General features: G+C 44.4%; 1 protein-coding gene and 1 long non-coding RNA gene across 3 annotated transcripts in view; one reads left to right on the top strand and one right to left on the bottom strand.

The window, feature by feature from the left end:
- Positions 1-10022, bottom strand: part of LOC130362411 (uncharacterized) — a 44893-nt gene extending 34871 nt beyond the window's left edge. The window contains exons 1-2 of the long non-coding RNA XR_008891409.1: positions 9905-10022; positions 2732-2849 (exon numbers count right to left, since the gene is read on the bottom strand). This is a non-coding gene — a long non-coding RNA (uncharacterized LOC130362411). The remainder of the gene's footprint in view (positions 1-2731; positions 2850-9904) is intronic.
- The window catches only part of PDE10A (phosphodiesterase 10A), a 673197-nt gene that overhangs the window by 35106 nt on the left and 612488 nt on the right, over positions 1-25603 (top strand). The window lies entirely within an intron of this gene.

The raw sequence follows: 25603 nt of genomic DNA, 5'->3' as shown, positions 1-25603 counted from the left end.
TGACGCATTATCAGCATAATGCAAACATTTCCGAATGGCCTCGAACCGGGGACGTGTCATGGCCATACTGTAGAGTGCGGTCTGTTAGAGGATGTCACCACTGCAGTATTGTCTGACACTGGGTTTTTTAACTAGACTCATATGCAGCACTCTGCCCCTAAAGGTCCTCATTTCGGCCACATTGACGGCGTACCATCCATTGGGTCTAGCTAAAAATGAGCGGCGACGAACTGTTGGGCGTACAGGTTCATCTACAGGTTTGTCTGACAAAGTTACCACTGAAAAAAAACCTGAAATAGTCCATTTCAGTGAACCTGACAATGTCAATCTTGATTCCTGAGTTGCCAATAAACTCAGGACTCACAGGCTCGTGGTCCAGAAAAGTTAGCTGGTACGGGGCACCAACTTTGCTGGGGGGCTTAACTATTATGAGCTCCAGAGGGACTCATACTAGCATGGGGCATAGGGTCAGGAGCAAAGGAGGTTTGCACCCTCGCATGGCGGCCTCTCTGCCCGTTTGGTGGCTCATAATCATCATCAGAAGATGAGGAGGATGAGGAAATAAGGAAAGTGGGGTCTTCCTCATCCTCTGAGGTGCTTTCAGAGTTGGAGGCAAGTAAGGCATATGCCTCCTCTGCTGAAAACGCCATGCGGGCCATTTCCCTACTCTAATTGGGGGGGGGGGGGGGGTGAAGTGTGTGTGTGTGTGTGTGTGTGTGTGTGTGTATATATATATATATATATATATATATATCTGTGAGGGGAAAAACTTTAATTGTGTATGTGCTACGTGGGGTGTGGTGCGATACTACCTCCCTAACCCGCCCTAACCTAACTAAGAAAAAAATGTAAAATAGGACAAAACTAAAAATAAAAAAGAATGAGAAACTTAAAAACCTAGCGCAAAAAACCCTGTGCCAAAAAAAAGTGTTTACCTAATCAATGGAGTGCACACTGATTAGCGCTTGGTGGCGGCAGGGGGCGCAGAAGTCAGTGGGGGGTCTGGCCACTCAGCCCAGAACAGTGGCTAGTGGCACGTACACAGACCCCCACCCAAAATACCTGAAAAATAAAATATAAAACGCTTAACCTCGAAAAAATTCAACCGCCTAAACCCCCCAAAAAACGCTGATCAGTGATAAATCACTGACGTAGGTGGGGCAGGCCGCACACAGAGGTACGGTCCATCCACACAGTACAGGCCTGCTAAAAAAAAAAAAAAAAAAAAAAAACCCGCTATAACCAGAAAAAGCACCTGCACCACAAAAAAATGCTGATCAGTACTACGGGACTGATCAGTGGCAGGTGGGCTTTAGCTTTACTGTGGCAGACCGCTCTTTTATAGCTAAGAGGGCCCGGCCACACGTTTATCGAAAAAAAAAAAAAAAAGTCTGCGCCCCAAAAAAACACTGGTAGCAGACCGCGGTGACCCTGTAAGGCCTGGGTCATGCAGCTAAAGATGCTATGGACCCACGGACACCTACAGACAGTACGTAAAAAAAAAATTTCTACCCCTACCTAATCTACTGCTTTCCCTGACTGCTTTCTGTGCCAAGGGGCCACAGAAAGGGGGAAAGGGAGCACTGAGGGGGGAGATGGCAGCATGAGGCTCCGTCCTGCTCACCAGATCTCTGAAGTATGGTGGGCAGAACGGAGCAGCGTGCTCCTGCACCCCCCTCCCTATACTGCAGTGATTGGTGCAGTCAATGCGGCCACTCAATCAGTGCTGTACTGGGGGATGGCAACAGTGCAGCCCCCCCCCAGTACTGTACGGATGATGATTGGTGGTGTAGATTACACCACCGATCATCAGCATTATTCGGGTCACTTGTGACCCAGATGATCCGGAACAGCCGCATCCTGCTCTGATCCCCGCCCGGCGAGCGGTGGGGAACGGAATCGCAGCAAAACGCCAGTCTGAATTGACCTCAGGACCCCCCTGGGCGATATGCCGGGATGCCTGCTGAACGATATCAGCAGGCATCACGGTCCCTGCCCGGTGAGCGACAGGGGCCGGAAGAACGCAGGGCGTACCCATATGCCCTGATTCCTTAAGGACTCTGAAACGGGGGTGTATGGATACGCCCTTCGTCCTTAAGGGTTTAAAATTGCCCTATTTTTGACCATCTATAACTTTCTAATTTTTTACTCCGTGATCTATAGGTTTTACCAGTACCACTTTTTTGTAACTTTTTGTTCATTTTTGTTCTTGAATGTGATGTGACTGAATATCAGCAATTATGGACTGTTTTTTTTTTCTTTTTTATGTTTACGCCATTCACAGTACAGGATCATTAACATATTTTAATAATTTGGACATTTCCAAGTATGTTGATTTTCTTTTTATTTTTTTGTTAAATCGGAAAAGAGGGAAATTTTTATTTTTTTATTGGAGGAGGGGCTTATTCACTTTTGCTAAAAAAATGTTAACACTTTTTTTTTAGTCCACACAGCGGACCATTTATTGCAATCTTTTGACTGCTTTTACTGTTCAGTGCTTTACATAGGCTTAACACTGTTAAGACTGCTTAACATCGTTACATAGGCTTAACATTGTTAGAAGGCAGACCAGAAAAGAAGATCGCAGCAGACTGCCGAGAGCAGGTGAAGCTCTCGCAGTCATCTTGATTCATCAGACCACCGCGATTGCACTGCATTGATCACAGCACCTGAAGGGTTAATGGCAGGCATCAGCATAATAATGTGAATCTATCATACTTATAATAAATACCTTGTGTCGTCTCCCAATGACGATGGTTTGGAGAGGCAACATAACTACTCCTCGAAATAACTCCTGGCTAATGGAGAGTCTCCTATCTAATCTTCCCATAGTGCATATATCAACGTTGCTGAATCATAGAATGAAAAGAAAAAAACTAATAAATACAGTGTACTCTTAATGCTAAAAGTATAAATTCATAATCTTTCTAGGTTAATGGAGCATTTTCCTAAACTGGTTATCCAGTGGCTGTTTTGTTTTGCCTGAAGTATGCCTGTTCTGTAGTATATAACAAAACACATCTTTACTCACCTCCTGCGCTTCAGTGATACTTCTGGTGTCGTGCTCTGGGCCCCACAGTGATCGTCTTCTTGAGCAGCAGTCTGACATTTGAGTTGAGCTTAGGAAGCCCCCGCTCCAGTGTGTGACATTTCCGCTTAGTGAATCGCTGGCCACAGCGATGTCCTGCCACAGCCAGCGGTTAGCTGAACAGCAGTGTGATACAATGGATCCCCTTGCTTCCTGGGCCCAACAGTCACAATGTGGTTCAGAAATAGGATCGCTGTGGGGCTCTGAGCAAGACACTGGAGGCATTGCTAGAGCGTGGGAGGTGAGCAAAGGTTTGTTTTGTTATATATACTACAGAACGGGCATACTTTTGACCTCTATAATGTTTCCCTCTCATCTACTGACATGATCGCTTACTTGGAATTTCAATTGTGTGATGTTATGACTCATTTTATTGAAATAAGGGATCAGGAACAGTAGGTTCTACACTAGATGGTAGACATGTTTGTTAATGCACGCTGGGTGATCTTCCCTATGTATAGGAGACCACGTGGACATTTAATTGTGTATAATATGTTCCTTACATCACAAGTGTTAAAGGGGTATTCCGCCCCTAGACATCTTATCCCCTATCCAAAGGATAGGGGATAAGATGTCAGATCGCCAGGGTCCCACTGCTGGGGACCCTGGGGATCGCTGCTGCAGCACCCTGCTATCATTACTGTGCAGAGCAAGATCGCTCTGCACGTAATGAAGGGCAATACAGGGGCCGGAGCATCGTTATGTCACGGCTCCGCCCCTCGTGACGTCACTGCCCCCGTCAATACAAGTCTATGGGAGGGGGAGTGGCAGTCGTCACACCCCGTGTCATAGACTTGCATTAAGGGGACGGGCCGTGATGTCATGAGGGGCGGAGCATTGACGTCACGCTGCTCCGGCCCCTGTATTGCCTGTCATTACGCACAGAGCGAACTCGCTCTGTGCAGTAATGATGGCGGGGTGCCGCAGTGGCGATCCCCGGGGTCCCCAGCAGCGGGACCGCGGCGATCTAACATCTTATCCCCTATTCTTTGGATAGGGGATAAGATGCCAAGGGCGGAGTACCCCTTTAAGACTTTTGATCTGAATTGGTTCACCCGCATGTGGCTACTGCAATGTATCACGTCTTAATTTAGTACAGGCCAAGCCTACATCTGCGCACACCAATATCTCTTAACCCCTTAAGGACCAGGCCATTTTATACCTTAAGGACCAGAGCATTTTTTGCACATCTTACCACTGTCACTATGAACATTATTAACTCTGGAATGCTATTACTTATCATTCTGATTCCGAGAGTTTTTTCGTGACATATTCTACTTTAATATAGGGGTACATTTTTGTGGTAACTTGCATCCTTTCTTGGTGAAAAATCCCCAAATTTGATGAAAATTTTGCATTTTTCTAACTTTGAAGCACTCTGCTTGTAAGGAAAATAGATATTCAAAATAAAAAAAATTTTGGTTCACATATGCAATATGCCTACTTTATGTTTGCATGATAAAATTTGAGTTTTTACTTTTGGAATACACCAGAGTGCTTCAAAGTTCAGCAGCAATTTTAACATTTTTCACAAAATTTTCAAACTCACTATTTTTCAGTGACCAGTTCAGTTTTGAAGTGGATTTGAAGGGTCTTCATCTTAGAAATACCCCACAAATGACCCCAAAGTATTCAATATGACATTTAGTAAGTGTTTTAACCATTTAGGTGTTTCACAGGAATAGCAGCAAAGTGAAGGAGAAAATTCAAAATCTTCATTTTTTACACTCCCATGTTCTTGTAGACCCAATTTTTTAATTTTTACAAGGGAAAAAGGAGAATTTTTACTTGTATTTGAAACCCAATTTCTCTTGAGTAAGGGCATACCTCATATGTCTATGTAAATTGTTCAGCGGGCGCAGAAGGGAAGGAGCGACAAATGTTTTTTTGGGGGGCATGTCGCCTTTAGGAAGCCCCTATGGTGCCAGAACAGCAAAAAAAAAACACATGGCATACCATTTTGGAAACTAGACCCCTAGAAAAAATGTTTTTTACCTAAAATGCTTGGTTTCCCAAAAATGTAACATTTTTAAAAAGGGTAATAGCAGAAAATACCCCCCAAAATTTGTAACACAATTTCTCCAGAGTACGGCGATACCCCATATGTGACCCTAAACTGTTGCCTTGAAATACGACAGGGCTCCAAAGTGAGAGCGCCATGCGCATTTGAGGCCTAAATTAGGGACTTGCATAGGGGTGAACATAGGGGTAGTCTACGCCAGTGATTCCCAAACAGGGTGCCTCCAGCTGTTGTAAAACTCCCAGCATGCCCGGACAGTCAGTGGCCATCTGGCAATACTGGCAGTAGTTGTTTTGCAACAGCTGGAGGCTCCGTTTTGGAAACAGTGGCGTACCAGACGTCTCTCATTTTTATTGGGGAGGGTGGCTGTGCGGGGGTATGTGTATATGTAGTGTTTTTTTAATTTTTATTTTATTGTGTGTTAGTGTAGTGTAGTGTTTTTAGAGTACAGTCGCACAGGCGGGGGTTCACAGTAGTTTCTCGCTGGCAGTTTGAGCTGCGGCAGAAAATTTGCCGCAGCTCAAACTTGCAGCCGGATACTTACTGTAAACCTCCGCCCATGTGAGTGTACCCACATTCACATTGGGGAGGGGGGAACATTCAGCTGTTGCAAAACTACAACTCCCAGCATGTACGGTCTATCAGTGCATGCTGGGAGTTGTAGTTTTGCAACAGCTGGAGGCACACTGGTTGTGAAACACTGAGTTTGATAACAAACGCAGTGTTTTGCAACCTGTGTGCGTTCAGCTGTTGCAAAAGCTACAACCCCCAGCATGTACGGACAGTGGAAGGGCATGCTGGGACTTGTAGTTATGCAACAGCTGGAGGCATACTACTTTGGCTGGGGATTTGTTTCACAACCAGTGTGCCTTCAGCTCTTGCAAAACTACAACTCTCAGCAGTCACCGACAGCCAACGGGCATGCTGGGAGTTGTAGTTATGCAAGCAGCAGATGCACCACTACAACTCCCAGCATGCACTTTAGCTGATTGTGCAAGCTGGGAGTTGTAGTTATACAACAGCTGAAGGTACACTTTTCCATAGAAAAAATGTGCCTCCAGCTGTTGCAAAACTAGAAGTCCCAGCATGCCCATAAGGGAATGCTGGGAGTTGTGGTGGTCTGCCTCCTGCTGTTGCATAACTACAGCTCCCAGCATGCCCTTTTTGCATGCTGGGAGTTGTTGCTAAGCAACAGCAGGAGGCTGTCACTCACGTCCAACTGCTGATCCATGCCGCTTCAGGTCAGTCCCTCGCCGCCGCCGCCGCTCCTGGGGCCCGATCCCAACATGGAAGCCGGGGATCGGGGTCCCCAGCTGCCGGGGTCCTCTTCCCGCACCCGATCACGTCCTCCGGAAGAGGGGCGGAGCGGGTTGCGGGGGTGACACCCGCAGCAGGTGCCCTGATTGGTCAGCCGGTAAACTAATCAGGGCGATCGTGAGGTGGCACCAGTGCCACCTCACCCCTGCTGGCTATGGCTGTTCGGGGCCTTCAGAGACTGCCCCGATCAGCCAGTAATTCCGGGTCACCGGGTCACTGGAGACCCGATTGACCCGGAATCCGCCGCAGATCGCTGGGCTGAATTGTTCAGCGATCTGCGGCTATCGCCGACATGGGGGGGTCATCATGACCCCCCTGGGCGATATGCCTGCTGATCGATATCAGCAGGTATCGGGCACCGCCTTACCTCCGGCTAGCAGCGGGGGGCCGGGAATGGACAGGACGTACTCATACGTCCTCTGTCCTTAAAGGAGTTCTCCGGTGCTTAAACATCTTATCCCCTATCCAAAGGATAGGGCATAAGATGCCTGATCGCGGGAGTCCCGCCGCTGGGGACCTCCGGGATCATGCACGCAGCACCCCGTTTGTAATCAGTCCCCGGAGCGTGTTCGCTCCGGGACTGATTACCGGCGACTACAGGGCGGGCGGCGTGTGACGTCGCGCTCCGCCCCGCAATGCAAGCCTACGGGAAGTCACACGCCGGCACAGGCGTGACGTCACACGCCGCCCGCCCTGTAGTTGCCGGTAATCAGTCCCGGAGTGAACATGCTCCGGGGACTGATTACAAACGGGACTCCCGCGATCAAGCATCTTATCCCCTATCCTTTGGATAGGGGATAAGATGTTTAAGCACCGGAGAACCCCTTTAAGGACTCGGAAACGGGGGCGTAGGAGTACGTCCATTGTCCTTAAGGGGTTAAAGAAGTCTCACCTAGAAAATAATTTTCCAAAATGCCCAGGCTGCAAGAAAATAAAATAATAAAGACTTGCCTGCCTCTGCACCCCTGGTGTCTCGATATAATGTTCCCTTCCCCTGCCACTGGCCGTGGTCAATGTGTCACTCTGCCAGTAAGCAAATTGCCTTCCGCAGCAATGTCCTGCTATGGCCTGCGATAGGCTGAGCGGCAATGTGATTCTTTGAGCCTTGGCTACCAATGGCGTGGCTCAATGAATCACACTACCGCTCAGCCTATTGCCGGCTGAAGAGGGACATCGCTGCGACCTACGATTATCTAACTGGCAGTGTGACACGATAACTGTGGCTGGGGAATGGAAGATGACACCGGGACATCAGGGTAGTGGAGGCAGGTGAGTCCTCTTTATAGTGTTTGTTTTTTTTATTGCAGCCAATAACTTTTTTTTTTCTAGGTAAGGTATTCTTTAAGATGGGGGGCTGTCTTATTACATATAAGAGGTGGTGATGAAAATTCTCTGACCTTGGGATAAGACTTCTTAAGTAAATTCTTAGTTTTTCAGTTTTTTTTCTTAAGGCACAAAGGGGGAGAAAATTATTAAAGGGGTATTCCAGGAAAAAACTTTTTTTTATATATATCAACTGGCTCCAGAAAGTTAAACAGATTTGTAAATTTCTTCTATTAAAAAATCTTAATCCTTCCAAAGTCAGCTGCTGAAGTTGACTTGTTCTTCTCTGTCTGGCAACAGTGCTCTCTGCCGACATCTCTGCATGTCTCGGGAACTGAGTAGAATAGGTTTGCTATGGGGATTTGCTTCTACTCTGGACAGTTCTCGAGACAGGTGTCATCAGAGAGCACTTAGACAGAAAAGAACAACTCAACTTCAGCAGCTAAAAAGTACTGAAAGGATTAAGATTTTTTATTAGAAGTCATTTACAAATCTGTTTAACCTTCTGGAGCCAGTTGATATATAAAACATTTTTTTCCCTGGAATACCCCTTTAACCCCTTAAGGACCAAGGACGTACCGATACGTCCTTGGTCCTGCTCTTCTGATATAACGCGGGGTTACACAGTAACCCCGCGTCATATCATGGCGGGCCCGGCGTCATAGTGAAGCCGGGACCCGCCTCTAATAGCGCGCAGCGCCGATCGCGGCGCCGCGCGCTATTAACCCTTTAGCCGCGCGCTCAGAGCTGAGCCACGCGGCTAAAAGTGAAAGTTCCCGACTAGCTCAGTCGGGCTTTTCGGGATAGTCGCGGCTAATCGCGGCATCCCGAACAGCTGACAGGACAGCGGGAGGGCCCCTACCTGCCTCCTCGCTGTCCGATCGCCGAATGACTGCTCAGTGCCTGAGATCCAGGCATGAGCAGTCATGCGGCAGAATCGTTGATCACTGGTTTCTTATGAGAAACCAGTGATCAACATAGAAGATCAGTGTGTGCAGTGTTATAGGTCCCTATGGGACCTATAACACTGCAAAAAAAAAGTGAAAAAAAAAAGTGAATAAAGATCATTTAACTCCTCCCCTATTAAAAGTTTGAATCACCCCCCTTTTCCAATAAAAAAAAAAACAGTGTAAATAAAAATAAAAATAAACATATGTGGTATCACCGCGTGCGGAAATGTCCGAATTATAAAAATATATCATTAATTAAACCGCTCGGTCAATGGCGTGCGCGCAAAAAAATTCCAAAGTCCAAAATAGTGCATTTTTGGTCACTTTTTATATCATTTAAAAATGAATAAAGATCAATAAGTCCTATCAATGCAAAAATGGTACCGTTAAAAACTTCAGATCACGGCGCAAAAAATGAGCCCTCATACCGCCCCATACACGGAAAAATAAAAAAGTTATAGGGGTCAGAAGATGACAATTTTAAACGTATTAATTTTCCTGCATGTAGTTATGATTTTTTCCAGAAGTCCGACAAAATCAAACCTATATAAGTAGGGTATCATTTTAATCGTATGGACCTACAGAATATATATCAGGTGTCATTTTTACCGAAAAATGTACTACGTAGAAACGGAAGCCCCCAAAAGTTACAAAACAGCGTTTTTTTTTTCAATTTTGTCGCACAATGATTTTTTTTCCCGCTTCACCATAGATTTTTGGGCAAAATGACTGAAGTCATTACAAAGTAGAATTGGTGGCGCAAAAAATAAGCCATCATATGGATTTTTAGGTGTAAATTTAAAAGAGTTATGATTTTTTAAAGGCAAGGAGCAAAAAACGAAAATGCAAAAACGGAAAAACCTCCGGTCCTTAAGGGGTTAAAGTGAGAGACTCTACCACTGTGGGGGACAATACCTACCTTCCGACACACCAACCCTTTGTAAAGACATACTTACCTAATTAATTAATACTTACTCTCTGGGGGAACATACTTCCATAATAAAGGGAACACCTACATATCACATAGGTTGACAGATTGCTGGGAGGGGTTGGTGAAGACCCAGCGGTCATGGTGCACATTGGCACCAATGGCAAAGTATGAGGTAGATGGAGGGTCCTTAAAGGAAAACTGTCATATGTTTTGTCCCGCACTATCCACGAGTACCTGTGGATAATGCGGGAAATGCTGAACATTTTGAGTCCTACCTTGCCCGGATCTGCTGCGCCATTCGCCCGTTATAGCTGGTTTTCAGTATATTCAAATTAGCTGCTGACTGGCACGGGTGGGATTACTGCCTTCAACTGGCACTGTGACGTAACCGCCGCCCGGCCCGCAGCACCACCCGGCTAATGAATATTCATTAGTTTGAAGCAATGCTGAAGACAGCTTCCGGGTATAGTAGGAAATCCTGCGCATGCGCAGTATCATCCAGAACTCGGCCGAGATGAGACGGAGAGTGTAAGACAACTTATAAATATTCATTATTCGGGCGGTGCTGCGGGCCGGGCGGCGGTTACGTCACAGTGCCAGTTGAAGGCAGTAATCCTGCCCGTGCCAGTTAGCAGCTAATTTGAATATACCGAAAACCAGCTATAACGGGCGAATGGCGCAGCGGATCCGGGCAAGGTAGAACTCAAAATGTTCAGCGTCTCCCGCACTATCCACAGGGACAAACATGCGACAAAACATATGACAGCTTTCCTTTAAGAAATTTTTTCAAGGACTTTAGTAAGCTTAACCCCTTAAGGACCAAGCCCATTTTGACAGGCCAATTTTATTTTAGCATTTTTGTTTTTTCCTCTTCCTTTATATTTCCATCCACAGACCAATATGAGGGCTTATTTTTTGCGTGACAAATTGTACTATATAATTACACCTCTCATTTTACCATAAAATGTACGGCCAACCCAAAAAATATATTTTTTTTAGTGAGGAAATTTAAATGAAAACCACAACTTAGCAAATTTTGAAGGGTTTCGTTTTCACACTGTACGCTTTACGGTAAAATGACATGTTTCCTTTATTCTGTGGGTCAATATGATTAAAATCATACCCATCTTTACATTTCTATTCTTGTAAAAAAAAAATATCACTGTTTTTACAAAATCAGTATGTTTAAAATTTCCCTATTTTGACCACTTAAAACTTTTTCATTTTTTTGTATACAGGGCTGTATGTGGGCAAATTTTTTGGCGCCATGACCTGTAGTTTTTTTTCCCACTTTTGTGTATGTGACATTTTGATTGCATTTTATAATTTTTTTTTGTGAATGTGATGTTACTAAAAAGCAGCAATTTTGTACTTTAAAAAAAAAATGTTTTACTTCGTTCACCATACAGGTTCATTAACATTACATTTTGATCGGACATTTACGATCTTTCTAATTTTTTTTTACTAAACTTTTTTTTACTTTTATTTTTAACTCATTATGTCCCCCATCCACCCTGTTCCAAATTGTTATGCAAATTATATTTTTCTCATTTACCATTATGATTTCATAATTTCTCATTTTTCATTTTATTTTATATGTAAACAGTCAGCATAATTCTCACATTATAGACTATTTGTTAAAATTTTATTGAGCAAACCTCAGTAAGGCTTCTTTCACACTACAAAATTCTCAGTTTTTAAACATCCGTATGAAGTTCTGTCTGAAATCCAGCTGAAAACGGCAGTAACAAAATCCTATACGTCTGTTAGAAAATCCCATTATAGTCTCTGGGATTTTCTAATAGCCGTTTGAACTCGTTATAGTCCGTTATTGATAATGGACGTTATTTTGTGACGGAAGATAGAAACGGGAGAAATCGTTCATGAACGATTTCTCCCGTTAGTGGTGGCCGAATAGAAGGTTTATGCACAGTTGCAAGACTCTGGAGGCACCAGCGACTTCAAATATCTGTTTGCTGCTATGTAATGGTATTTTAGCAGCTGCATGGATCTGGCAGAAATCTTCCTCAATGTGCCTTTATCTGCATAAACCCATCTGTGCCACAAATCTCTTAATAGTGCGATGATCACGCTTAAGTTTTCGTGAAATATCTAATATCTAATTTGTGAAATATCTATCTAATTCCTCGTCCAAGGCATTGAACTATTTCACTCTTTTCGACAGCAGAGATACTTTTTCTTCCCCATATTGCTTGAAAATTGTGCTCTGTTTAACCCCTTAAGTACCTGTACGTCCTGAGTCCGCTCCCGTTCTATAACACGGGGCCACATAGCGTCATAGCGGGTCGGGCCCGGCACCTAGCAACGGCCGGGACCCGTGGCTAATAGTGTGTGGCACTGATCGCGGTGCCGCGCGCTATTAACCCTTTAGACACGGCGTTCAAAGTTGAACGCCGCGTCTAAAGTGAAAGTAAAACGTTGCCGGTTAGCTCAGGGGACGGTTCAGGATCGCCGCAGCGAAATCGTGGCATCCCGAACAGCTTTAAGACACATGGAGGGTCCCCTTACCTGCCTCCTGGTGTAGTTTCACAACAGCTGGAGGCACCCTGTTAGAAAAAACACTGAGCTAAGTGTAAAAGGAAAAAGGAGTAAAATAAAAAAAACTTTTGCTTACCTAATCCCTGTCCCTGCATATGCCGTTCCCCTCCGTGCGCTCTTGTCCCTGCTCTCTTCACTATTCATCTTCTAGGACCTTTCCCTTTTCAGCCAATCACAGGTCGCAGTGGTGTGAAGCCAGTGATTGGCTGAAGGGGAAAGGACTTGTTCTGCAGCAAAGGTTCTACACTAGGTTTGAAATCTGCCCGGCAAACCTAGTGTATGCTGCTGCAGGACCAGACAAGGTGAGAAGGGGCGGGGGGGGGGAGAAGAATGTGACAAGAGGGGGGAATGTGACAGGGGGGGAGGGGAATGTGACAGGGGGGGAGGGGAATGTGACGGGGGGGGGGGGGAGGGGAATGTGACAGGAGGGGGAGGGGAATGTGACAGGAGGGGGAGGGGAATGTGACAGGAGGGGGAGGGGAATGTGACAAGGGGGGGATGTGACGGGGAGGGGAATGTAACATGGAGGGGGGGATGTGACAAGGGGGGGGATGTGATGGGGAGATGTGAAATGGGCGGGGGGGGGGGGGAGATGTGAAATTCAATGTAAAAAATTTTACCGCTTTTGGTACAAATTTCCAGACAGAATCATACCGCCAGGGAGGTTAAATACAATTTGCATAATAATTTGGAACAGGGTGTATTTGTATTCTGTATTGTTGGTCTGTATATAGTGGTTTTTACTGAATATTGTAATATTACCTAGTCTTTGTGTGGTGGCATAATTTATTTAATTTATAATGGTAATATTGGTCTGAGTGTACAGGATTCCGTCAGTAACAGTATGATGGTAATATGTACAGTGATAATACTCATTATTGTATACTGGTATAATTTTTACCTATGTTTTAATGTTACATTTTTTTTTTTAAAGGAGGGGCTTGATAGTAATAGGGGAGGTGTGGCCTTGTGGCCAGGGGTAGAAGTCAGAGGTGTGAGTGGTGTTAGTCGACTTAAAGGTGTACTCCACTGTAAACATCTCCGGGTCAGCAGCCACTGCGTCTGGATCATGGAAGCTTGCAGCTTCTGCGTTCGTGACGTCACACCATACCCCCTTCAATTATGTCTATGGGAGAGGGCGCCACCCTAGTACATAGCCGTCAAGTCTCCTCTTATAGACGTGAATGAAGGGGGCGTGGTGGCCGGCATCGCCAGTCATCTGGCACGGAGCGGGGGATAGGGGATACTTTGGAGTGGAGTACCCCTTTAATGATAAAAAATAATGGACATGGGTGCGTTTTTGCATTTTGGTTGGTATAATTTTATGGAAATGGAGTGAGAACAGAGGAGGATGACCAAGGTAAATAAGGACATGAGTGGATTAAAGGTACCAAAACAGGTTATCGAGCTTTGAGTTATTTAGTTGTTTTGAGAAAAGCTGTTTTAGGGGAGATTTGATCACAATGTATTAATAAATAGACAGTACAGATATATTTTTTTTCTAGAGGAAAGAAGGCTTTACCATCATCATAGACAGGGACTACTGTAAGAGAGCAGTGAGACTATTGAACACTCTGCCACTTGTGATGGCTGACTCAAGAAACAAGTTAGCGGGGTCTGGCACAAAATGATTGGTAGTACTCTCTTCATTGATATGTATACATATTGTAGTCTGTAGTCATTGTAGTCTGTATATACTGTGTTCTAAAGGTGTTAATGCTATGTTCACTGTTAAAGTAGTGCAATCTCCTAGGCATACACTTAGCCATCCTCAAAGAAACTAACTGACTTTTTTTTATCAGGATAACTCATCCTTAATAGACAGCATTGCAGGGAACTATTGCTGAGGTGTGCTACAAATGACCTTTGACTGCAGTATTGTACACAATGGGGGAGATTTATTAAAACCTGTCCAGAGGAAAAGTTGCTGAGTTGCGCATAGCAACCAAGCAGATCACATCTTTGTGTTCTAGAGGCCTTTATAAAAATGAAAGAAGCAATCTGATTGGTTGTTATGGGCAACTCGGTAACGTTTCCTCTGCATAGGTTTTGATACATTTCCCTAAATCGCTTCTTTAGACTGTGTAACACCTAGTTTTGTATAATAGACTCTCTTTACAACAGCTGTACAGTCAGGCTAATAGGAGTCCCAAATAAAGCATATTTAGGAGCTAAAATATATCATGAAAAGTGGAGGAATACTATCGCATAGAAAGGAGAGAGACTAAGGGTATGTTCACACTGTGGAATTCCGCGCAGTGAGCGTTACAATCAGTGTGAATAGGTCTTCCGCGAGACTCGTTCACACTGCGGAATTTCAGCAGTGGACAATTCCCCTGCTGAAATTGTTCAGCACAAAGAAATAACATGTTCATTCTTTGTGCGGAATGTCCGCTAGCACTGCATAGCCGTCAGTGGTGATGGCACAGTCCTACCGCCGCCACCTGCCAGGCCGAATCTCCGCTTGCTGAAATCTGCGAGTGGAGATTCAACTTGTTATCCGCAGTATGAACATACCCTTAAACGGATGAAAGAAACATCCAAGGGGGGAAACACTCTGAAATTGGAATGCCAGTAAACATTTGCATTTAATGAATGTGGTTTGTTTCTTTTTCAAGAAAGATTTTGTGCATTCGCATGTAGTCCTGTTAGTCTATTGACATCATATAGAAAGTTTCTGTCACTAAGGTAGTGAATCTGGTTGTCAAGGAAACCTCAAGGCTGTGCTGCAGTGTACATTGCTTCACATAGTTGATGGATGAGGAAAAAATGTCATACTGTTACATATTTAACCAAGACTTTGTATATCTTTTTTTTTTTTTTAAACACCATTAACTTGCCAACAATATTCAACTTCATTTTATATTTATTTAAGCCCTACGTTGTAGTTTACATGTAAAATAAAAACTAAATAAAAAGGTGACTAATTTTGTAAAAGCATAGTATTTATTTATCTTGTACTAACTGTAGTTAAGGCCTTATGGTATATGATTGGGCGGCTGTTAGACGCAGGTATTCTCTGTGTATAGTGGACTCGAGCCACAATGCACGTGTTCTGCATGTCTGTAAATAAATAACTGGTAATAGCGATCTAATAGGCTGTTATAATATTTCTGTTACACATGTTCTGTATATGGGCCCTAAAAGATAAAAGGTAAATTAGTACTATAGAAAATAGTAAATTATTACAGTTACAAAGTACAAATGTTGTTTGAACTGATGGTATTTTTTTTGTTCTTACTTTTCAAACACTTTTTATTAAAAGGCCTTTTATTAAAGGGTTTATGAACCAAAAATAGTTTTAATCAATGTGCCCAGGCTGTATAGTAAATATAAAACATCTTCTACTTACCTCCCTCGCCGCTCAGCCAATCAATGGCCGCAGTGGTGTCCATACCAGTCAGTGATTGGCTGAGTGGCAATGTTACATTGCATCTGCAGTTCCAGGAAGTTAAGTGGGGAGGTGATTGGGTGCAGATACAGAAGCTACACGGGAGCGAGGGAGGAAAGTAGAGGCTGTTATTAGGCAACCTGGGAAAAAAACCTGTGGATAACCCCTTTTTATGTTTAATTGATTAAATCTGTTGATTTGTAGTGCAGTGAGCTGTATAAAATGTTGCTTTATTAAATATCTATTTACATATTTGTGAAAAAGCTAAATAATGCTCTACTTTTATACTTATGAATAGATACAAAGTAGATTAAATCTAAATGTGTGTCAGTATTCCAAATGGTCAGAAACATAAGCCTCTTTAGGATATGTGGAAAATTCAGCTTAAAACTAAGAAGATTAAGCGATTTTGGTTTTCAGTTTCTTAAAGAATACGCAAGCATATGGAAACTTACAGGACATGTACATCAATTGTCCTTCATTCACATTTTTGAAGTATATAGTCTGTGTAAGATCAAAGCACCTTAGAGTGTGCTAGGTAGGGCTGGTTTAAAGGGGTGACATACGTGGCTATTGGCCAGATCAGAAAGCCCTGAAGCAACTTGATAGGGAAAAGAAAGATATTTAGCTTCATCAGTTCCAATTGTCAGAGTGCTCGGCAGTTGACAGAACGTGGTGCCATTGTACATGTGTTCAGAGAGGAATGGGTCCCCTTGACTACAATGGTCCAAATGTACTCATCTAGGACCCAGCAGTCATGGTACATATTGGCACTAATGACAAAGTAAGAGGTAGGTGGAGTGTCCTTAAAAATGATTTCAGGGACTTAGGCCGCAAGCTTAAGGCAAGGACCTCCAAGGTAGTATTTTCTGAAATACTACCAGTACCACGAGCCACACCAGAGAGGCAGCGGGAGATTAGGGAGGTAAACAAGTGGCTCAGAAGCTGGTGTAGGAAGGAAGGGTTTGGGTTCATGGAGAACTGGGCTGACTTCTCTGTCGGTTACCGGCTCTACCGTAGGGACGGGCTACACCTCAATGGGGAGGGTGCAGCTGTGCTTGGGGAGAAGATGGCTAGAAGGGTGGAGGAGTGTTTAAACTAGGGACTTGGGGGGAGGGAACCTACAGCAAAGAGGGGGAAGATAGTGTAGATAGAGAGGTGGGAATTATAAATGTACCTGGGGGTGGAGCGGAGGGAGGGGTTAGAATAGTTAATAGGAATAGGCTTCATAGGAAAATACAACTTACACCCTTGAATCCCATTAACCCCAATAACATAAAGGATGGAAATGTAAAGTGTATGTTCACAAATGCCAGAAGCCTAGCAAATAAAATGGGGGAGCTTGAGGCCATGATACTGGAGGAACATATTGATATAGTTGGGGTCACTGAGACATGGCTGGACTCCTCGCATGACTGGGCTGTCAATCTGCAGGGGTTTACATTGTTTCGCAAGGATAGAATGAACAGAAAAGGTGGTGGAGTCTGTCTGTATGTAAGAAGTGGTATGAAAGTCAGTGTGAACGATGCCATAGTGTGTGATGATTCTGAGGATGTGGAATCACTGTGGGTAGAATTACAAAAGGAGGGAAATACTGAAAAAATAATACTTGGTGTAATCTACAGACCCCCTAATATCACTGAAGAGATAGAAGGTCGGCTGCATAAACAAATAGAGAGGGCCACCCGGGCAGGTACAGTGGTAATAATGGGAGATTTTAACTATCCAGATATAGATTGGGGTCCGGGGTTGGCTAAAACTACAAAGGGGCGACAATTCCTAAATTTATTGCAGGATAATTTTATGGGCCAGTTTGTGGAGGACCCAACAAGAAGTGATGCCTTGTTGGATCTGATCATTTCCAACAACGCAGAGCTGGTTGGTAATGTAACTGTGCGGGAAAACCATGGTAATAGCGACCACAATATAGTTACTTTTGACTTAAAATGTAGAAAACAAAGACAGGCGGGGAAGGAAAAAACATATAACTTTAAAAAGGAAAATTTCCCTGGCTGAGAGCTGCACTACAGGACATAGACTGGGGGGAGGTGTTCTCAAATACTGATACAGAAGGTAAATGGGACATCTTTAAATCAACTCTAAATAACTATACAGCTAAATATATACCAAAGGGGAACAAATATAAACGATTAAAACTAAATCCTACATGACTGACAAATGATGTTAAAAGGGCAATAAACAACAAAAAAATAGCTTTCAAAAAATACAAATCTGATGGGTCAGCTATAACATTTAAACAATACAAAGAGCTTAATATAATCTGTAAAAATGTAATAAAAACTGCAAAAATTCAAAATGAGAGACAGGTGGCCAAAGAAAGCAAAACTAATCCTAAATATTTTTTTAGATATATAAATGCAAAAAAACCAAGGACAGGGCATGTAGGACCCCTTAATAATGATAATGGGGAGGTTGTCACAGGCGATAAAGAGAAAGCGGAGCTACTGAATGGGTTCTTTAGTTCTGTATATACTATGGAACAAGGAGCTGACATTGGCCAGGTCAGTGATGGTAACACCACATCATGTAATGTACTGAACTGGCTTAATGTAGAGATGGTACAAGGTAAGTTAAGTAATTTAAATGTAAGCAAATCTCCAGGACCTGATGGATTGCACCCAAGAGTTCTTAGATAGGTAAGTTCAGTAATATCTGTACCCCTGTTCATGATATTTAGAGATTCACTGGTGTCTGGTATTGTGCCAAGGGACTGGCGCAAGGCGAATGTGGTACCAATCTTCAAAAAGGGCTCTAGGTCTTCGCCAGGCAATTGTAGACTGGTAAGTTTAACGTGCATTGTGGGTAAATTGTTTGAAAGACTTATAAGGGATTACATACAGGAATACATAGGGGATAATAGTATTATAAGTGATAACCAGCATGGGTTTACTAAGGATAGAAGTTGTCAAACCAATCTAATTTGCTTTTATGAACAAGTGAGTAGAACCCTTGACAGAGGAATGGCTGTGGATATAGTGTTTCTGGATTTTGCTAAAGCATTTGATACTGTCCCTCATAGACGTCTGACAGGTAAGTTAAGGTCTTTGGGTTTGGAAATTTTAGTTTGTAACTGGATTGAACACTGGCTCATGGATCGTACCCAGAGAGTGGTGGTCAATGATTCGTACTCTGATTGGTCCCCGTTTATTAGTGGTGTACCCCAAGGTTCTGTACTGGGACCACTGTTGTTTAACAATCAATGATATAGAGGATGGCATTAACAGCTCTGTTTCTATCTTTGCAGATGACACCAAGCTATGTAGCACGGTCCAGTCTATAGAGGATGTGCATAAGTTACAAGATGACTTGGATAGACTAAGTGTCTGGGCATCCACTTGGCAAATGAGGTTCAATGTGGATAAATGTAAAGTTATGCATCTGGGTACTAATAACCTGCATGCATCGTATGTCTTGGGGATAAAACTGACAGAGTCACTGATAGAGAAGGATCTGGGTGTACTTGTAGATCACAGGCTACAGAATAGCATGCAATGTCAGGCTGCTGCTTCCAAGGCCGGCAGGATATTGTCATGTATAAAGAGAGGCATGGACCCGAGGGACAGGGACATAATACTCCCCCTTTATAAAGCATTGGTATGGCCTCACCTGGAATATGCTGTTCAGTTTTGGGCACCAGTCCATAAAAGGGACACTGTGGAGCTGGAGAGGGTGCATAGACGCGCAACTAAACTAATATGGGGCATGGAACATCTTAGCTATGAGGAGCAATTAAAGGAGTTACAATTGTTTAGTCTTGAGAAGAGACGTCTAAGGGGGGGATATGATAAATGTATATACCGTATATACTCGAGTATAAGCCGACCCGAGTATAAGCCGAGACCCCTAATTTCAACCCAAAATCCCAGGAAAAGTTATTGACTCGAGTATAAGCCTAGGGTGGGAAATACCTCATCCCCCCCCGTCATCATCCAGACCCGTCATTAACATCCTCATCATCATCATCCCCTTGTCATCATCCCACACATCCCCCCCCTTCATCATCCCCTTATCATCCCACACATCCCCCTTCATCATCCCCTTGTCATCATCCCACACATCCCCCCTTCATCATCCCCTTATCATCCCACACATCCCCCCTTCATCATCCCCTTATCATCCCGCACATCCCCCCTTCATCATCCCCTTATCATCCCGCACATCCCCCCTTCATCATCCCCTTGTAATCATCCCACACCCCCCCCCTTCATCATCCCCTTGTAATCATCCCACACCCCCCCCTTCATCATCCCCACCCCCCTTCATCATCCCCACACCCCCCCCCCCCTTCATCATCCTCTTCTCATCATTCGCCCTCAGTGGTCTTCAACCTGCGGACCTCCAGAGGTTTCAAAACTACAACTCCCAGCAAGCCCGGGCAGCCATCGGCTGTCCGGGCTTGCTGGGAGTTGTAGTTTTGAAACCTCCGGAGGTCCGCAGGTTGAAGACCACTGCGGCCTTCAACATCATCCAGCCCCCTCTCACCCCCTTTAGTTCTGAGTACTCACCTCCGCTCGGCGCTGGTCCGGTCCTGCAGGGCTGTCCGGTGAGGAGGTGGTCCGGTGAGGAGGTGGTCCGGGCTGCTATCTTCACCGGGGGCGCCTCTTCTCCGCGCTTCCGGCCCGGAATAGAGGCGTTGCCTTGACAATGACGCAGAATTACGTTGGCAATGAACGCACCTCTGCGTCGTTGTCACGGCAACGTGACTATTCTGAGGCCGGGCCCGAAGCGCTTAGAAGAGGCCTCCCCGGTGAAGATAGCAGCCCGGAACCACTATCCCACCGGACCACCTCCTCACCGGACAGTCCTGCAGGACCGGACCAGCGCCGAGCGGAGGTGAGTACTCAGAACTAAAGGGGGTGAGAGGGGGCTGGATGATGTTGAAGGCCGCAGTGGTCTTCAACCTGCGGACCTCCGGAGGTTTCAAAACTACAACTCCCAGCAAGCCCGGACAGCCGATGGCTGCCCGGGCTTGCTGGGAGTTGTAGTTTTGAAACCTCTGGAGGTCCGCAGGTTGAAGACCACTGCGGGTGGGGGAGTTCACTCGAGTATAAGCCGAGGGGGGTGTTTTCAGCACGAAAAATCGTGCTGAAAAACTCGGCTTATACTCGAGTATATACGGTAAGTATATTAATGGCCCATACAAAAAATATGGAGCCGGCGGGAGCCGGCGCAGGACGTAAATATACGTCCTGCGTCGTTAAGGGGTTAATGGCCCATGCTAAAAATATGGAGAAAAACGGTTCCAGGTTAAACCCCCCCAAAGGACGAGGGGGCACTCCCTCCGTCTGGAGAAGAAAAAGTTTAGTCTCAAGGGGCAACACGCCTTCTTTACCATAAGAACTGTGAACTTCTGGAACAGTCTACCTCAGGAACTGGTCACAGCAGGAAAAATTTACAGCTTTAAAACAGGATTAGATACATTCCTGGAACAAAATAACATTAATGCTTATGAAGAAATATAAAATCCCATCCCTTCCCCAATATCGCGCCACACCCCTATCCTTCAATTCCCTGGTTGAACTTGATGGACGTATGTCTTTTTTTAACCATACTGACTATGTAACTATGAGTTTTATCAAAACCTGTCTAGAGGAAAAGTTGCTGAGTTGCCCATAGGAAGACATTGGGACCCCAAAGAGCTGAAAGCAGAGAACAACTGACCACACATAAAGTGATATAAAGTATAGGTTAATGCAAAGCGACTAGGGCCAATGCTGCTCTGTGTATTTTCATAGTGTCTCATACAGGCAGCACTAAACAACCCCCCCTCCCCACAAACACACACCATTTTATATGCATGCCTCCCTCATGGATTTGCAGATGAGCGGGCAATTTAAAACCCTCTATATCTTGGCATCAGAGTATGCTGATTCACATACTGTAAACAGGTATAGGATCAGTCCTCCTAACCTATCTTCACATACTGAAAAAAATGCTATTTCTATATTGGCCACATGTCCTCTTTAACCCCTTAAGGACCCAGCCCACTTTCATCTTAACGACCACGGACTTAAATGTACGTCCTGGTTTGGCGGGACTTCCCGCACCAGGACGTACATTTACGTCCTGTGTATGACCGCGAGCATCGGAACGGTACTCGCGTCATACACGGCAGGTCCTGGCTGCTAGCAGCAGTCGGGGACCCGCCCGTAATGGCCGACATCCGCGATCGCGCGGATGTCCGCCATTAACCCCTCAGATGCCGTGATCAATACAGATCACGGCATCTGCGGCATTGCGGTACTTTGAATGGATGATTGGATTGCCCGCAGCGCTGCCGCGGTGATCCGATCATCCAGCATGGCGGCCGGAGGTCGAGCAGACCAGAGCAGAAGATCACCGATATTACTGAGCAGTGCTATGTCCTATACATAGCACTGAACAGTATTAGCAATCAAAGGATTGTTATAGATAGTCCCTTATGGGGACATAAAAAGTGTAAAAAAAATAAATAAAAATAAAAAAAGTTTAAAAATATAAAAATAAAAAGTAAAAAAAAAGGAAAAATCCCCTCCCCCAATAAAAATGAAAATTGTCAGTTTTTCCCATTTTACCCCCAAAAAGCGTAATTTTTAAAAGAAATAAACATATTTGATATTGCTGCGTGCGTAAATGTCCAAATTATCAAAATATAATGTTGATGATCCCGTACGGTGAATGGCGTAAAGGTAAAAAAAAAGTCAAAAAATGCTGCTTTTTTGTCACATTTTATTCAAATAATTAAAAATGATCTAAAAGTTTTATATGTGCAAATGCGGTGTCTTAAAAAAGTACAGATGACGGCGCTAAAAATTAGCCCTCATACTGCCCTATATACGGAAAAAGTTATAGGTGGTCAAAATAGAGCGATTTTAGATTACTGATTTTGTACAAAAAGTTTTTTATATTTTTGTACCGCTTTAAAAAAATCTAAGTATCTAACCATGGGTATCATTTTAATCGTATTGACCGACAGAATAAAGAACACTTAATTTTTACCGTAAATTGTACAGTGTGTGTTACGCCGAACGCTCCGGGTCCCCGCTCCTCCCCGGAGCGCTCGCAGTGTTCACCTTGTCGCAGCGCCCCGGTCAGACCCGCTGACCGAGAGCGCTGCATTAGTGTCTCTGGCGTGGATGCGACCCGCGAAGCGGGACGCGCCCGCTCGCGGTTCGCATCCCAGTCTTCTTACCTGACCTGCACTCCGTCAATTCAGTCCCGGCGCGCGCGGCCCAGCTCCCTAGGGCGCGCGCGCGCCGGCACTCTGCGATTTAAAGGGCCAATGCGCCTCTGATTGGCGCCTGGCCCAATTAGTGCATACACCTGTGCCCTAGCCTATATTACCTCACTTCCCCTTCCCAGCATTGCCGGATCTTGTTGCCCTTGTGCCAGTGAAAGCGTTCCTTGTATGTCCCAAGCCAGTGTTCCAGACCTTCTGCCGTTGCCCCTGACTACGATCCTTGCTGCCTGCCCTGACATTCTGCTACGTCCGACCTTGCTCTTGCCTAATCCCTTGTACCGCGCCTATCTCAGCCGTCAGTCGGGGTTGAGTCGCTATTGGGTGGAACGACCTGGGGGTTACCTGCCGCAGCAAGTCCATCCCGCTTTGCGGCGGGCTCTGGTGAAAACCAGTAACCCCTTAGACTCCGTTCTCCTGATACGGCCCACGTCATCACCCCACTGACACAGAGGATCCACCACCAGTATCCTCACAGTACCCGGATCCTGACAGTGTGAAAACGAACCCCTCCAAAATGTGCAAAATTTGGGTTTTCATTTAAAATGTATTCCCAAATTTTTTTTTTTTGGGGGGGGGGGGGGGGGGTTTGCCCTACATTTTATGGTAAAATTAGAGGTTGTATTACAAAGTACAATTGGTCACGCAAAAAACAAGCCCTTATATGGGTCTGTAGATGGAAATATAAGAGTTATGGATTTTAGAAGGCGAGGAGGAAAAAACAAAAACGCAAAAATAAAATTGGCCTGGTCCTTAACCCCTTCATGACCCAGCCCATTTTCACCTTCAGGACCTGGGCATTTTTTGAAAATCTGACCACTGTCACTTTAAACATTAATAACTCTGGAATGCTTTTACTTATCATTCTGATTCCAGATTGTTTTTTCGTGACATATTCTACTTTATGTTATTGGTAAAAGTTCACTGATATTTGCATCCTTTCTTGGTAAAAAATCTAAAAATTTCATGAAAATTTTGAAAATTTTGCATTTTTCTAACTTTGAAAGTCTCTGCTTGAAAGGAAAATGGATATTCCAAATAAATTACATATTGATTCACATATACAATATGTCTACTTTGTGTTTGCATAACAAAATTGACAAGTTTTTACTTTTGGAAGACACCAGAGGGCTTCAAAATTCAGCAGCAATTTTCCAATTTTTCCTCAAGATTTTCAAAATCGTAATTTTTCAGGGCCCAGTTCAGGTTGGAAGTGGATTTTAAGGGTCTTCATATTAGAAATACCCCATAAATGACCCCATTATAAAAACTGCACCCCCCAAAGTATTCAAAATGACATTCAGTAAGTGTTTTAACCCTTTAGGCGTTTCACAGGAATAGCAGCAAAGTGAAGGAGAAAATTCTAAATCTTCATTTTTTACACTCGCATTTTCTTGTAGACCCAATTTTTTAATTTTTACAAGGGGTAAAGGGAGAGAAATCACCCTAAAATTTGTAACCCAATTTCTCTCGAGTAAGGAAATACCTCATATGTCTATGTAAAGTGTTCGGCGGGCTCAGAAGGGAAGGAGCGACAATGGGATTTTGGAGAGTGAGTTTTTCTGAAAGGGTTTTTGGGGGGCATGTCCCATTTAGGAAGCCCCTATGGTGCCAGAACAGTGGACCCCCCCACATGTGACCCCATTTTGGAAACTACACCCCTCATGGAATTTAATAAGGGGTGCAGTGAGCATTTACACCCCACTGGCGTTTGACAGATATTTGAAACGGTGGATTGTGCAAATGAAAAATTTTATTTTTCATTTTCACAGACCACTGTTCCAAAAATCTGTCATACACCAGTGGGGTGTAAATGCTCACTGCACCCCTTATTACATTCCGTGAGGGGTGTAGTTTCCAAAATGGGGTCACATATGGATATTTATTGTTTTGCGTTTGTCAGAACGGTTGTAACAATCAGCCACCCCTGTGCAAATCACCTCAAATGTACATGGTGCACTCTCCCTTCTGGGCCTTGTTGTGCGCCCCCAGAGCACTTTGCGCCCACATATGGGGTATCTCCGTACTCGGGAGAAATTGCCTTACAAATTTAGAGGGTCTTTTTTCCCTTTTACCTCTTGTGAAAATGAAAAGCATAGGGCAACACCAGCATGTCAGTGTAAAAAATTTATTTTTTTACACTAACATGCTGGTGTAGACCCCAACCTCACCTTTTCATAAGGGGTTAAAGAAGAAAAAGCCCCCCAAAATTTGTAAGGCAATTTCTTCCGAGTACGGCGATACCCCATATGTGTCCCAAAACTGTTGCCCTGAAATACGACAGGGCTCCAAAGTGAGAGAGCCCCATGCGCATTTGAGGCCTGAATTAGGGATTTGCATAGGGGTGGACATAGGGGTATTCTATGCCAATGATTCCCAAACAGGGTGTCTCCAGCTGTTGCAAAACTCCCAGCATGCCTGGACAGTCAATGGCTGTCCGGCAATACTGGGAGTTATTATTTTGCTACAGCTGGAGGCTCCATTTTGGAAACAGTAGCGTACCAGACGTTTTTCATTTTTTTGGGGGGAGGGGGGGGCTGTGTAGGGGTATGTGTATATGTAGTGTTTTTTACTTTTTATTTTAGGTTAGTGTTAGTGTAGTGTAGTGTTTTTAGGGTACAGTCACATGGGCAGAGGTTCACAGCAAGTTTGCCGCTGGGAGTTTGAGCTGCAGCGCAAAATTTGCGCCATCTCAAACTTGCAGCACTCACTGTGAACCTCCGCCCATGTAAGTGTACCCTGTACATTCACATTGGGGGGAGGGGGCAAACATCCAGCTGTTGCAAA

The sequence above is a fragment of the Hyla sarda genome, chromosome 3 (assembly GCF_029499605.1).
Source record: "Hyla sarda isolate aHylSar1 chromosome 3, aHylSar1.hap1, whole genome shotgun sequence".
In the NCBI taxonomy this organism is placed as follows: Eukaryota; Metazoa; Chordata; class Amphibia; order Anura; family Hylidae; genus Hyla; species Hyla sarda.
Note: the sequence above shows the minus strand (reverse complement) of the source record. Positions and strands in the feature narration are given on the sequence as shown.